Source organism: Culex quinquefasciatus, chromosome 2, assembly GCF_015732765.1.
Source record: "Culex quinquefasciatus strain JHB chromosome 2, VPISU_Cqui_1.0_pri_paternal, whole genome shotgun sequence".
NCBI classification, from domain to species: Eukaryota; Metazoa; Arthropoda; class Insecta; order Diptera; family Culicidae; genus Culex; species Culex quinquefasciatus.
The window spans coordinates 1,742,140-1,754,726 of NC_051862.1; the positions used below are offsets into that span (position 1 = coordinate 1,742,140).

The window sequence follows — 12,587 nt, forward strand, 5'->3', positions numbered from 1 at the left end:
TAATCTGATTAATTATAAATAAACCAAACAATACATTCAATTGAATAAAACCATGTTGAGTATGTTTATTTATTATTTTTTCAGAGCATTTTCAAAAAATTGTTCAAAAAATTTAAGAAATTTTATACTTCCGCTTGAGTATCGGGAATTTGTAAATTTCCCGGGAAACGGAAAAATTTTTTTTTTCGAGAAATCCCCGTAATTCCCGGGAAATTGGACGCTCTACTCCAAAGTGATTTAGATTTGTTAGTCCAAGATGGCGGCCAAAATGGCCGAGGATAATGACAAAAAACAGCGAAAAAAATTCAATTTAAATAAATTAACAAAACAGTATTTTTTAGTGATACCTCAACATTTCAGATGTTCATTAAATTCAATAAAGCTTTTCCATATGCAAATATACATTTGACATTTATTTTCAAAATCTAGTTCACTATTAAACTTTAGATAAAACGGGCTGATCATTGTTTTCAGTTGGCAAAAATTTGACCTGATCCAATGCACATTTTTTCTGATTCTAGTTTGCTGAACTCAAGCAAGTATTCAGCAATATTATCTTAAAATTAGCCAGCATAAACCTCAAAGTCTTACTCTTCATTAGAACCGGTAAATTATATTTCCAAACCTTACCTTAACCCGTATATATTTCATCAATCTTGAGCAAACACACCGCACAATATCGAGCCATTCTTGCGAGAAAAGTTGAGAGCTTCTACCTCTGGTGGGTCTTCCCAGCCGATATACGCAACATTTTCCGAAAAAAGCTGAAAGAATGAAGAGAGCCACATTTCTTCCGTCATTAGGAAAATCTGCAACAAGAAAAAAAAAATCCCTGCTCCTTCAGAAACACACAACTTTACCGTTGGTAACATCACCGAGCTTGAGTTCAAGGTGGGAAGGAGTGGGGGATAGATCCTAACCACATCCACATGAACTATCCCCAGCTCCGGTCAGTCCATTTTGCTTGGACCTTGGAGTGCACAGACCAAAGTTTATAGGAAAAAGCCTCATCCTCCCGTTCCCGATCCGAGCAGGTCCGAGCGTCTTAATATGTAATGGTCAAAATTTATAATTTAAACATAATAGAAAATTCATATTTAAATTAAGTTTCCCAGCCTTGCGAGTTCGTTTTCTTCCTGAACTCCTCCTACAAGGATGCTGAGGGTGAACCAAGTCAGGTTGGTTCTGAGCATTATTAGGAGAGTGTGTTTCTAGCTACACCACACCACCATCATCATCTGCAATGTGTGTGTGTGATTCTGAGGGGGGGGGGGGATGTTGCGATATGAGATGACTTTCTCCGAGAGGCGCCTATAAATAAGAGTAAATATTTTTCATTTATACAATAATAAGAGGCAAGAAGTAGCAAGGAACCAATACGGAAAAGAGAGGGTGTGTGTGTGTGTTCTTCGATAGAAGTTGCAACATGCACTTTGGTTGTCCAATTTTGTGCAACACACATACACATTCATACACACTTCCTTGGAAGAACCAACAATTTGGTTCTCCAACAGGGTAGAGCATGACCGGCCGAGTGAAATAACAAAAAGCAATTGATTTATAATTAAAGCGGCAAATGTTATTCCATACTTGAAAATTTCAGTAAGATAAACTTTATGCACAAACACACACCCACACACATGCTCGATACAGGAAGGAAAGTTTGCGATCAATAAAAAGAACCAAAACCAGCAACAATGACGATGATGAAAATGGTAAGAAAACCGCTCAAGAGTATGGATGGAGAGTATTGACATGGGCAACAGGAAAAGTTTCTTCTCCAAGGTAAAGATGCGCCTTGCACACACACACACACAGATCGGGCTGCGCAAATTAGTTTGGTTTGAAAGTTTGTGGTCAGTAGCTAGTCAGTGGTCCAGTGTTGCCAGTCAGGCGTAATTTTTGTGCTTTATTGGATTTCACTCGAACAAGAGTTGCAGGTTTTTCCATCAGAGTTTGCAGATAGTTTGAAACCAGAATGTATAGTTTGCTAATTTGGAAGCAATTACTGGCGGAGACTAAGTTCTTGTTGCGAAATTGGAAGATTGCATTTTTTCTTAATTTGATTGGTATTTAATAACAGTTTGAAAAGTGGTCGAACTGCAATCAAAGACTAAATGTGGAAATTAATGGAATTTTCAGTTGAAGATTGCAACCCAAAAAAAATTGGACTGATTTCTTTTTAAATTTTTTGAAATCATAAATCTTAAATATCATTAAATTCAATGTTTTTATTCCCATAGGTTTCTGTTTCAAACGTGTTCAGGTGCAACTGATCCAAGTAGTCCAAAACACTTTGCTCCTCTTCAACGCGATCATAAAATGATGAATGCCACTTTCACCCAATGAATACTTGATTACTTTGAAGGATCGCTTGTAGCCGAGGGGGGTGAACCTTATTCGCGCACTTTGCGCACAAATAAATTCAAATTATCGACAGTATCGGCAGTAAATATAAATTCCCACGTAGCACACTATACCTCACAACACGCGGCCAGTGTAATGATTGACTAACTCACCGAACTGACCATGGTTTGCGCGAGACATTATAATTTCAGAACGCATACTGTACACTGAACAACACCAACCAAGAAGATAAAGAAGGGGGTTGCGCGCTCGCAGAACGCCTTTAGCATATCTATCGATACACAGCTCAGCCCAACCAGCACTCATTGATTGACGACAATTGCCTTTAATTGAACGCCAGAAATCATATTAATGTTCTCAATCATGCACCCCTCCCCTTCGCGTCTTCCTCGTGCCTCCCCTTGAAAACTTCAAACTTGGTCCCTTTTCGTGGCCACGCCGTAAAAATTCCTTCGAACACGTCACCAACACATGCGTCTCCAATGTGTGTGTGTGTGTTTGTCTGTGTGCGAGGGACATTTTCTTTTACACCGAACACAATCATTAATATAAATCAAGCATTGATTTATAATTATACCCTTATTTTGTACTGCCAGGCTGGTCGGTCAGCAGCAGGCTGAGCTGAGTTGGATCGAAGCAGGCCTGGTTGCGTAGCGTATACGTACGTGCGGCCCAAGAGAAGTTTTAATCTCTTAACAAATTGAAATTATTGTGCATAAATTATATCGATGCTTGAGAATTAAACTGGACTCGATTGATCGACGAAGGGGGAAGGGAGGGAGGTCCCCCCCCTTTACTTTGTCTTGGAACGCAGAGTCGTCGTTGTTGTTGTCGTCAGCCGGGGCTAGTTTAAAATGTATTAATTCTTAAACGAAAAATATAAAAAAGAAACAATAACATCATACGAGTGAGCGGCATTTGCATTTTGACCATTTGCGTCAAGCACACGTGTGAGTGTGTCATTGTGCCTTAAGGAAAATTATATCTTGATTTTCAGTGCGCAATACCAGTTTCTTGTGCGTACGTGTAGATCTAAGCAAGCTGGATGGCGATAGGTGATTACAACTGGCATAGTTTATTTAATTTCATGGATTATAAGAGCATGTTTTGAGATTCCAATAAATTAACTTTTTTATTGAATCGGATAATTTCAAGCTGGAATCGACATTGTTATGTAACGAAGGAAAATATGTAAAAAGCTCGTAGAATTAAAACGAATGTATTATTGAGACATTAACAATGTTTTAACTCATCACAAAAAGCCTTTATCTAAACATATTTAAAGTTGTGCATGTAAAACAAAAGACAAAAAACATCTAACCTTGAAGTTTTATAGCAGTTTTTCCAAATCGAATTTAACAACAAACCGAAATAAAAAATTACCCGCTGAGAAATTCACAAGTATATATTAGCATTTATTTCATCCAACACGACCTTAAAAAAATCAAAAATTCTGCATATGAGTAGTGTTCTTGGATTTCAATTTTTTTGCGATTTTAAAACTTAAATTTTTTGATTTGGAAGAAAATATGTTCAAGCATTCCCTATGTTAAAAGATGCAATTTTGCGTCATTAGTTTTTACATACAATTTTGGGGGATGGTCATAATAAATGGTATGTGTACGCAACTTTTGGTACCCTAACATGTATAGGTCATCACTGAAATTTTCAAATTATCGCTGTTTTAGTGAAAAAAGACGATTTTTCCGTTTTCGTCATTTTCCCATTTTTGCGCGTGGCGCGTCGAAAACCTCAGTTTTTATTTTCAAAAAATCGTATCTCAGAGTATTGAAAACATAACTTCACCATTTTTTGAAATATTATGTAAAATTTTCCAAGGAATCAGGTGAAAATATTTTCAGACATAGGCTGTTTGATCCCGAGAGTTTTCATACGACCTTTTCAAATGTTAAGCTTCACAGAAAAAAAGTTGAATTTTGGAATGTTGAAAATTTGGTAGGTTGAATATTACCTCTTTTTTGAGAAATATTACAAAAAAAATGTGTAAAAATGTGAACTTGATGAATATTCATCAACAATTTATTAAAATTCATCATTTTCTGGGGTAAAATCAATCATTTTTTATACACAAAATCTGTCACCATTTCCTGATGAATATTACCATCATTTTTTCTGTGTTGATTTTTGAAACTTCTTACTATTTTTCCCAAATAGCCAAACTAATCATCTTTCTTTTGCTTCTAGCTCAGCTAAAATCGGATGAAATGTCGCGAAGATATGATTTATTGAAAAAAAGTGCTTTTTGAGAAAATCGACGAAAATTGCCATTTTTTGGACCACCCTAACACGGCGTAGGTCACCCTAATGGCCAACCAAAAAAATACGGGTCTAATTATTTCGGCCAAGGAACCCGCAGACAAATTTTGAGCCCGATCGGAGACCTTTTTTTCGAATCATACTGGTTTCGTGGGGAATTGCTGAATATATAATCTTTTGTATATGTAGATAGATAGGATTTTCTGATCAATTTGGTGTCTTAGGTAGATTCCTTTTCAGAAAAATAGGTACACGGAAAAAAAATCCTTTTTTTACTTGAAATTATATTACTAAAAGGTATATCTCGAAACCACATATTTTAAAATTTTCGATTTTTTTATATGTTTAGGGGACTCAAAATAGCATCTTCTGAGCCATTATGCGTAACATTGCACAATCTGGGTTAGGAGATATGAATAAAAAAAATCGTGATTTTCGGAAATTATCGAAAACCAGAACAAAATATTATTTAAAATCATTATTGTCTTTGCAATCAAACACTTTACGATTTCATGAAAAATTTGACCATTTTCATGTCAAAGCGACTTTGAGTTATAAATGTTCGATATCTATTCGATTTTTTTGGCTTTAAAAAATATGTTTTGAAAGAAAAGCACTCCTGTAAAATGTATTTTTGAATATCTGAAAAAAAATCCCTAGAATTTTCTCTCTGTACCTTCGAAAATCGGGCAATTCTAAGATCGATGAAAATGTTTTTTTTTCTAAATGTCTCCTAATTAGCATGTAATTTTCAACTGACCATATCTAGAAAACTTTTGCTCCGATTTTTAATGTTTTTAAAACTTTTGTGAAATTGTTTAATCTTTTCAGCAAAATCGATTATAATATTTTAAAATCAAGCGTTACTTTTGAAAATGTTTAAAAATAGATTTTTTTCATAATTTATTAGTTTAGACCAAATTATAAAGTTTTTCAAATGTTTTCATTGAGAAGATCGGTAAATTTCGAAAAAGTTACATTTTTAGCAATGATAATCGGAAACGATTTGTAAACCTAACGTGCTGGCAGTTTTGTAATTTAATTGGCAATCAACTATTAAAGTATGACTACAATAGGGTCGCATAACTCGATTTTTATGTTAAAAAAAAAATCAAAAGTAACAAAAACTACTTTGTACGTGATTCGATGTTCGTAGTCCCGATGTCGTCGAAGGCTATAATAAAACTGAGAAAAAAATAGCAAGCCTGTAAAATGTATTTTTGAATATCTGAAAAAAAATCCCTAGAATTTTCTCTCTGTACCTTCGAAAATCGGGCAATTCTAAGATCGATGAAAATGTTTTTTTTTCTAAATGTCTCCTAATTAGCATGTAATTTTCAACTGACCATATCTAGAAAACTTTTGCTCCGATTTTTAATGTTTTTAAAACTTTTGTGAAATTGTTTAATCTTTTCAGCAAAATCGATTATAATATTTTAAAATCAAGCGTTACTTTTGAAAATGTTTAAAAATAGATTTTTTTCATAATTTATTAGTTTAGACCAAATTATAAAGTTTTTCAAATGTTTTCATTGAGAAGATCGGTAAATTTCGAAAAAGTTACATTTTTTAGCAATGATAATCGGAAACGATTTGTAAACCTAACGTGCTGGCAGTTTTGTAATTTAATTGGCAATCAACTATTAAAGTATGACTACAATAGGGTCGCATAACTCGATTTTTATGTTAAAAAAAAAATCAAAAGTAACAAAAACTACTTTGTACGTGATTCGATGTTCGTAGTCCCGATGTCGTCGAAGGCTATAATAAAACTGAGAAAAAAATAGCAAGCCATGGTCTCAACATTTGAATGCAAACAGTTGTTTAAAGTGTCCAGTTGTTTTGCAATCATTAGTTTTCAATATATCCAATCCATGTATTAAAGAGATTTTTTTTCGCCTTTTTGCGGTGCTGTACATTGAACTTTCACAAAAATTTAAAATATATTTGATCGTTCCCAGACATGCTTAATATAATTTTAAACGCAGGAAAATACATTTCTAATTGTTTTCAGTTGGTTAGACTTCTATTTTTTTTTAATTTTGAAGTTTTTTGAAAAAATATTTTTTTGTCCCCTGATTTTACGAACTGATTTTGAAGGGGGGGGGGGAGGGAGGGGATGTAAAATTTGACAAATATGTGCAACGGCCTAACTGAAATTAAAAATGATCCATCGAGATATCAACTCGATTCGACCTGGAGCCTGTAGAGAACATCTGGGAATTCCATCTGAGATTGATATCGCCTTGGGTAAGGTAGTTTAACACACTTTTTCTTTTTGTGCCTTTAAAAAAATACATAAAAAAATATTAAGAAGCTGGTTATCGTATTTTGGAGACGAAGCCGATTTCCAATACATTGGATTTGATGATTTTTTTAACTTTTATTTTTTAAAATGTTTGGGCAAGGCAATAAAAGTGTATTTCATTTATCATAAATTTGATTTTAAACCTATCTATTCAATGATAAAGGTTTAGTTGTATTCGAAAACGTTTATAAAGTTGTGTTTAAAAAAGTTCTATAAACATGTAAAACACAATAGCTTTTAGGACCTTTTTTTTAAAAACATATTAATAAAGCCGTTGCAAATATTTTTCAAAGTTTATGTCACCCCCCTTCAAAATTGGTCCGAAAAATCAGCGGGCAAATTTTTTTTTCAAAAATCTTCAAAATTTTAATGAAAATAGAAGTCAAATCAACTTAAAACAATGTAAAACGCATTTTTCTGCATTTAAATTATATTTAGCATGTTTGGGCTGGATTAAAAGTATTTGGAATTTTTATGAAATTCCAATGAACAGCACCGCAAAAACTTTTTTCTTGCAAAAAAATAAATTTTCGTCAATACTTAGGTATTTTGGAAACTAATGAGCATGAGCATGAGCATGAGCATGAGCATGAGAGACCACCCATGGTTGTCCTTCTCCGTTGCTGAACAGGACCGTAATATCCTATCAATACAACTGACCATACGCTTAAACGATCTAATGGTGTTTCCCTTATCAACAGCATGTATGAATGCGTTGAAAAGATAAAACATCAAGATCATTAAAACTAGATCTGAAGCAAATAGGTTACAGTCATTGGCCACCAACGGCGCCCGCCATGTCAGTTTGTAGATCTCGGGGGGATTGGGACGGGAATGTTAGTTAGCACAGGTTGCTACAAAGGGTGGGTTCTATACGATATCCACACCCCCACGTGTGCCGGAAAACTACTTCTACTTGGGATTTTGTTAGTGGGAAAGGGTAATGGTCAGGATTCATCATAAAGGATGATGATGCGACCCAATAATCAATAAATTTTGTTTAATGATGTGATGTATTATGCATTCTCAAGGCAAACAGTCGAACGATGCGGATGAGATTATTCCCGGTTATTTGGTGTTGAGTTTAGCATAAATTTTCAATCTTAGACAGCCGGCTGTGGAAAGATAAAACCAGGTATTTTGGAAACTAATGATTGCAAAACAACTGGACAAGTGTAAAATGCATTTTTAAACACTTTGTTCATTCAAATATTGGAACCATGGCTCGTAAATTCCCCCCGCCCCCGAATCGACTTTGGTCAGAGTAGAGGGGCATTAACTTCAAAAAATATTTGCAACGGCCTAATAAAAGAAAAAAAAACTCTAGATATTCCCCTTCTCTTCGTCTTATGTTTAAAACTATCTCCTCCTTTTTCCTTATTTACTTGCCCCTACGATATCTCCCATTACCTTAACCTAGGGCACGACGCCTCAGCTTATCAGTTTTCTCCCACGAAATATGCTAATTCTCCTTCACACCCCCGTAAAAGAGAACGCAAAAAATCGCGCTTTTTTGCCAGATTTTACTCCATTTTTCCTCCTTCTCTCTTGCTCTTCCTTTTTCCTTCTTTTGATCAAACGCAACCGATTAGGGTGAAATCGTTTCCTTGCCCGATCGGATTTCACAGTTGCCCACCGACTCTGCTACCGCACCGGGGCTCCTTCTCCTCACCAAGATGCTTTCCGGTAGCAGGTCGTTTCATCGTCGTTTAAATATCTTTCAAGTTTAATTTTCGTTTAACCGCGATTCGCGTGTGTGTGTGTGTGAAGGTTGATGCTCACCTTAAAACAGGATCAATTTGGACCACGAGTGTTGAAAAGGTACGTCCATTTGTCTGTGGCTTTGTGTTTTCGTGTGTGTGATCTTGGAGCTTAAGATTTATTGATCTGCGACTGCGAACTGATCATTTCGATAATTGGTTTCGACCCCTCTCGTCGCGTCTTAAGGGGAAGGCTTCCCCAAAGAGAAGGACGACTTTCACGGAACGAGTTTCCTCCCTGGAGATCGTTTTCACCAACCGTCATTTGATGTGGAATTAGATTTGAAAGTAAATCAAAAAGTAAGTTTTCAACAATTTATCATAATTATTTTTTTTTAAAGCGGACGAAAATTGATTTCCACAAATATTAAGTTGTAATTAGGATGATCCACCTAAAATCACGGTACCAAAGTAGGCATTGCCCGTTTAATGCCCGCGTGAAACATAGTAGGCCAGCCTGTAACGCCCCGCGCAAAAAATGTTTCTTTCCTCCTCGAAAACTATACTTTACTGGCATTCTTATACAGCTTTTTTCCTTCTTCCATTCGCAATATTTAATTTATCCACTCAAGACATGTGCTCGGCTCATGCTTGCGCCAGCTCGTTTTGCCCTGCAACTGAAATAAAAGTGCTTTTAATATTATATTTTGCCCCCCACCTCCCCTCCTCACTCCCCCAAACAACAAACGTCATATGCATCTCATTAATAATTAATTACAAATTACATACGCCTACGTTTCTTCAATAAATTTTACACTACAACATTTCTGTGCTCATTTTTCTCCCTCTCCCTCACTCCGTCTCTCTCACTTATATTTCTGGAATGAGTCGTCGTTCTCCTTTTATTTTTTTTTGCTTTTTTTTTTCTTTTTCGCTGCACAACTCGACTGTGGGGCATTTCGAACAGAAGTGAGTGAATGTGTATAATTTTAATTCATCCACTAAATAATTTTTATGTTTTCTTGGCCGAGGCGACGTTGTGTTGGCGATGAGGACGAGTTGGGTGTTTCTTTTTTTATTCCGGTTCATTGCATTTAGCGCGGTGGACATGGACATACACAGTGGGTGATCGGTGCAGTTGAGGGTGGTCACGAGAGGTTGATGGATTGGTTTGGCGGGGTGACTGGTAATGTGCTTTGCTGTGCGTGGACAATTGTAATCAGTTAATCGGTTTAATTAACGATGGAGTAAAATGTTTCTTGTTGATCTAAATTTTTAAGCAACAAAGTTACCCACAAACTTTATGTAGACATAAATGATTTCTTTTGACTTGATTAATTCCAAATAAAATGTTCAATATAGTGTACAAAGTACACTACACAGCAAAACAATGTGTGGATTTGGAAGGTGTAATTTTGGAAGGTTGAATATTACCTCAATTATGATGTAATTTTACCTCAATTTATACTGAAAATGTGACATTACATCAGAAAAGTGGTAAAATTACACATTTTCGGAGGCACATTTTTCTAACATAAAATATGTATTCCTTCCCAGATGTAATATTACCATGATTGTTTTTTCTGTGTAGCCAAAATTAAGTAGTAACAATTTTAAAAGTTGATGATCTTATAGACACTTCCAAGCCGTTATGCACAAATTTTCATAATCGATTTTATGTTTTTGGCCTTTTATAAATATATATATGTTTTGTCGTGGGTTTTCTATTTTCCTCAAAATAGGCGTTTTTTATGCTCAAAACAAACAAAAAACAGTGAAATTGGTGCAGATTTGACGATTTTGGTTAAAAAATCCCTTTAGGCTGTTGCAAATATTTTTCAAAGTTTATGTCTCCCCCTTTTGATAAAAAAAATCTATTATTTCAAAAATGTTTTTATTAAAAAAAAACTTTTTTTTAGATAGTTGATAAATTTTTGGGATCAACTTGGATCGCTTTGCACTCTTTGACAAAATTGCAGAGCGTTACGTAAGAATCCCACCCTTTACAAAATGTCAAAATATTTAACATCACCTTAATTTTTTTAAATATGAACATATTTAATATTTTGTTGTCTTTTTTTTAAACTGAAATGGAAAAGCTTTATTTTAATATTAAATGGCGGTGTAGGCATCGTTTTTTAGTGAGAAGAACTTTTTTTATACTGGACGGAAATAAACGAAAATGGGATTTTTTTACCATCCTGTTAAGTTGGAGTGGTTTGATGATTTTTATTTTTTCCGAATTTAGATGAGTTCTGTCTTGGTCATTGCAAATTTTATTTTAAACAAATTATTTCTTTTTCTTTAAGTTTTTTTATTCATAACTTATTTTCATAATTTCACTTTAAGTTAAAGCAAAATAATTAAATAAATAGAAACTCTTTCTATCGTTTTTTTTTATTTGGTCACAATTCAAATATGTTGCAATTCATTTCCCAGTCAAGGGGTTTCCAGCATCGCAACAATCTGCTTTTCTGGCAAACTCGGAGTTTGAGCAAAAAATTCAGTAATTCTGGAATTACTCAGTAATTTTAGTAATTGTCAATACTTCTTGTAATAAATGGTATTTTTTTAAAATAATTTCATGATTTGTTTCACTAAGAAATCATCCAAATAAAAATTTCGATCGATATTTTTTAAATCCATTTCGGCTGTTGCATATATTTTCCAATATTTTTATCGCCTCTCCTTCAATACTGAAAAAAAGCCTTTCCGTCGTGAAACTACACAGAAAAAAATGATGGTTATATTCATCCGGAAATGGTGATAGATTTTGTGCCAAAAAAAGTGTAATATTACATCAGGAATTGATGAATATGCATCAGTTTTCGATGAATTTTCACCAGGTTCACAATATAACAATTTTTTAAAAAAGAAAAAAGAAATGATATTCACCCAACCAAAATTTCAACTTTTTTTTCAGTGTATAGTCCAGACTCGATTATCCGAAGGCCCCGATTTTTTTTATTTTCGCTGTCTTATCTTTGATTGTCGAGCTTCAGTATGGCTCCTCAACTACGCTAAAGTGATTTACATTTTTTTTAATCCAAGATGGCCGCCAATATGGCGGTGACGAAATATTGAACAAATGCATTTAATTATTTAATAAGCAATCAACTATTTAAATTTGACTAAAATGGGGTAGCAGAACTAGAATTTGACGTTTAAAACAAGAAAAGGAAAAAAAAAACGATTTTTTTTTATTGTTCGTGATTCGATTATCCGAAGTCCCATACAAACTTTCGGATAATCGAACTTCGGATAATCGAAAATTCGGATAATCGAGGCTTCGGATAATCGAGTCTGGACTGTACTTACTGTTCTTGTCATTCTCGTTCGTACTTTTTTTTACCAAAAAACAACAGAATGGGAAATTAATACCTTTCACTGTGCTGAAAAGATCTTCTTCAATTATTCAATATTTTTACGACATCTAAAAAGCGTGTTTTGGAATTTCAAATAATGTTGTAAGCAACTCGTTGCAAATCTTGATTATTTCAGCAGTCGTCGTATTTGTACGACTCGTGCTGAAAAAATCTTCTTTTACAACTTGCAACAACCATTTTCAAATCTAATATTGTAAAACAACTTTATTGCTGTATGCATTTTAAGACACCTTTTTCATTAAATTGTTGAAAATGTGGCAAAAAAAAATTCTAAATTTTTCTGAATTTTGCCACAGTTATTAAAAAATATTTGCATCATCCTAATAATTCTAGTATGTACTGTTAAGCATTTTCAGAAAATCTAGCAAAAACAAATGATAACATTAATAAATGAAAGAGTATCAATCTTATATTACTTAATGCGATGAAAAAATAGCACAAATGCAATACTTAAGACCTTATTCGATAGCAATAAGCGTATATTTACAAAAAATAATCAGGGGAAAACTAATCTTCAGGAAGAGTTAAGCTAGCACTAACAATGTATTA

General features: G+C 34.1%; 1 protein-coding gene across 7 annotated transcripts in view; it reads left to right on the forward strand.

Annotated features, from left to right (window-relative positions):
* LOC6034560 (AF4/FMR2 family member lilli) overlaps positions 1-12,587 on the forward strand; it is a 187,142-nt gene that overhangs the window by 43,209 nt on the left and 131,346 nt on the right. The gene's annotated exons all lie outside the window — the stretch shown is intronic.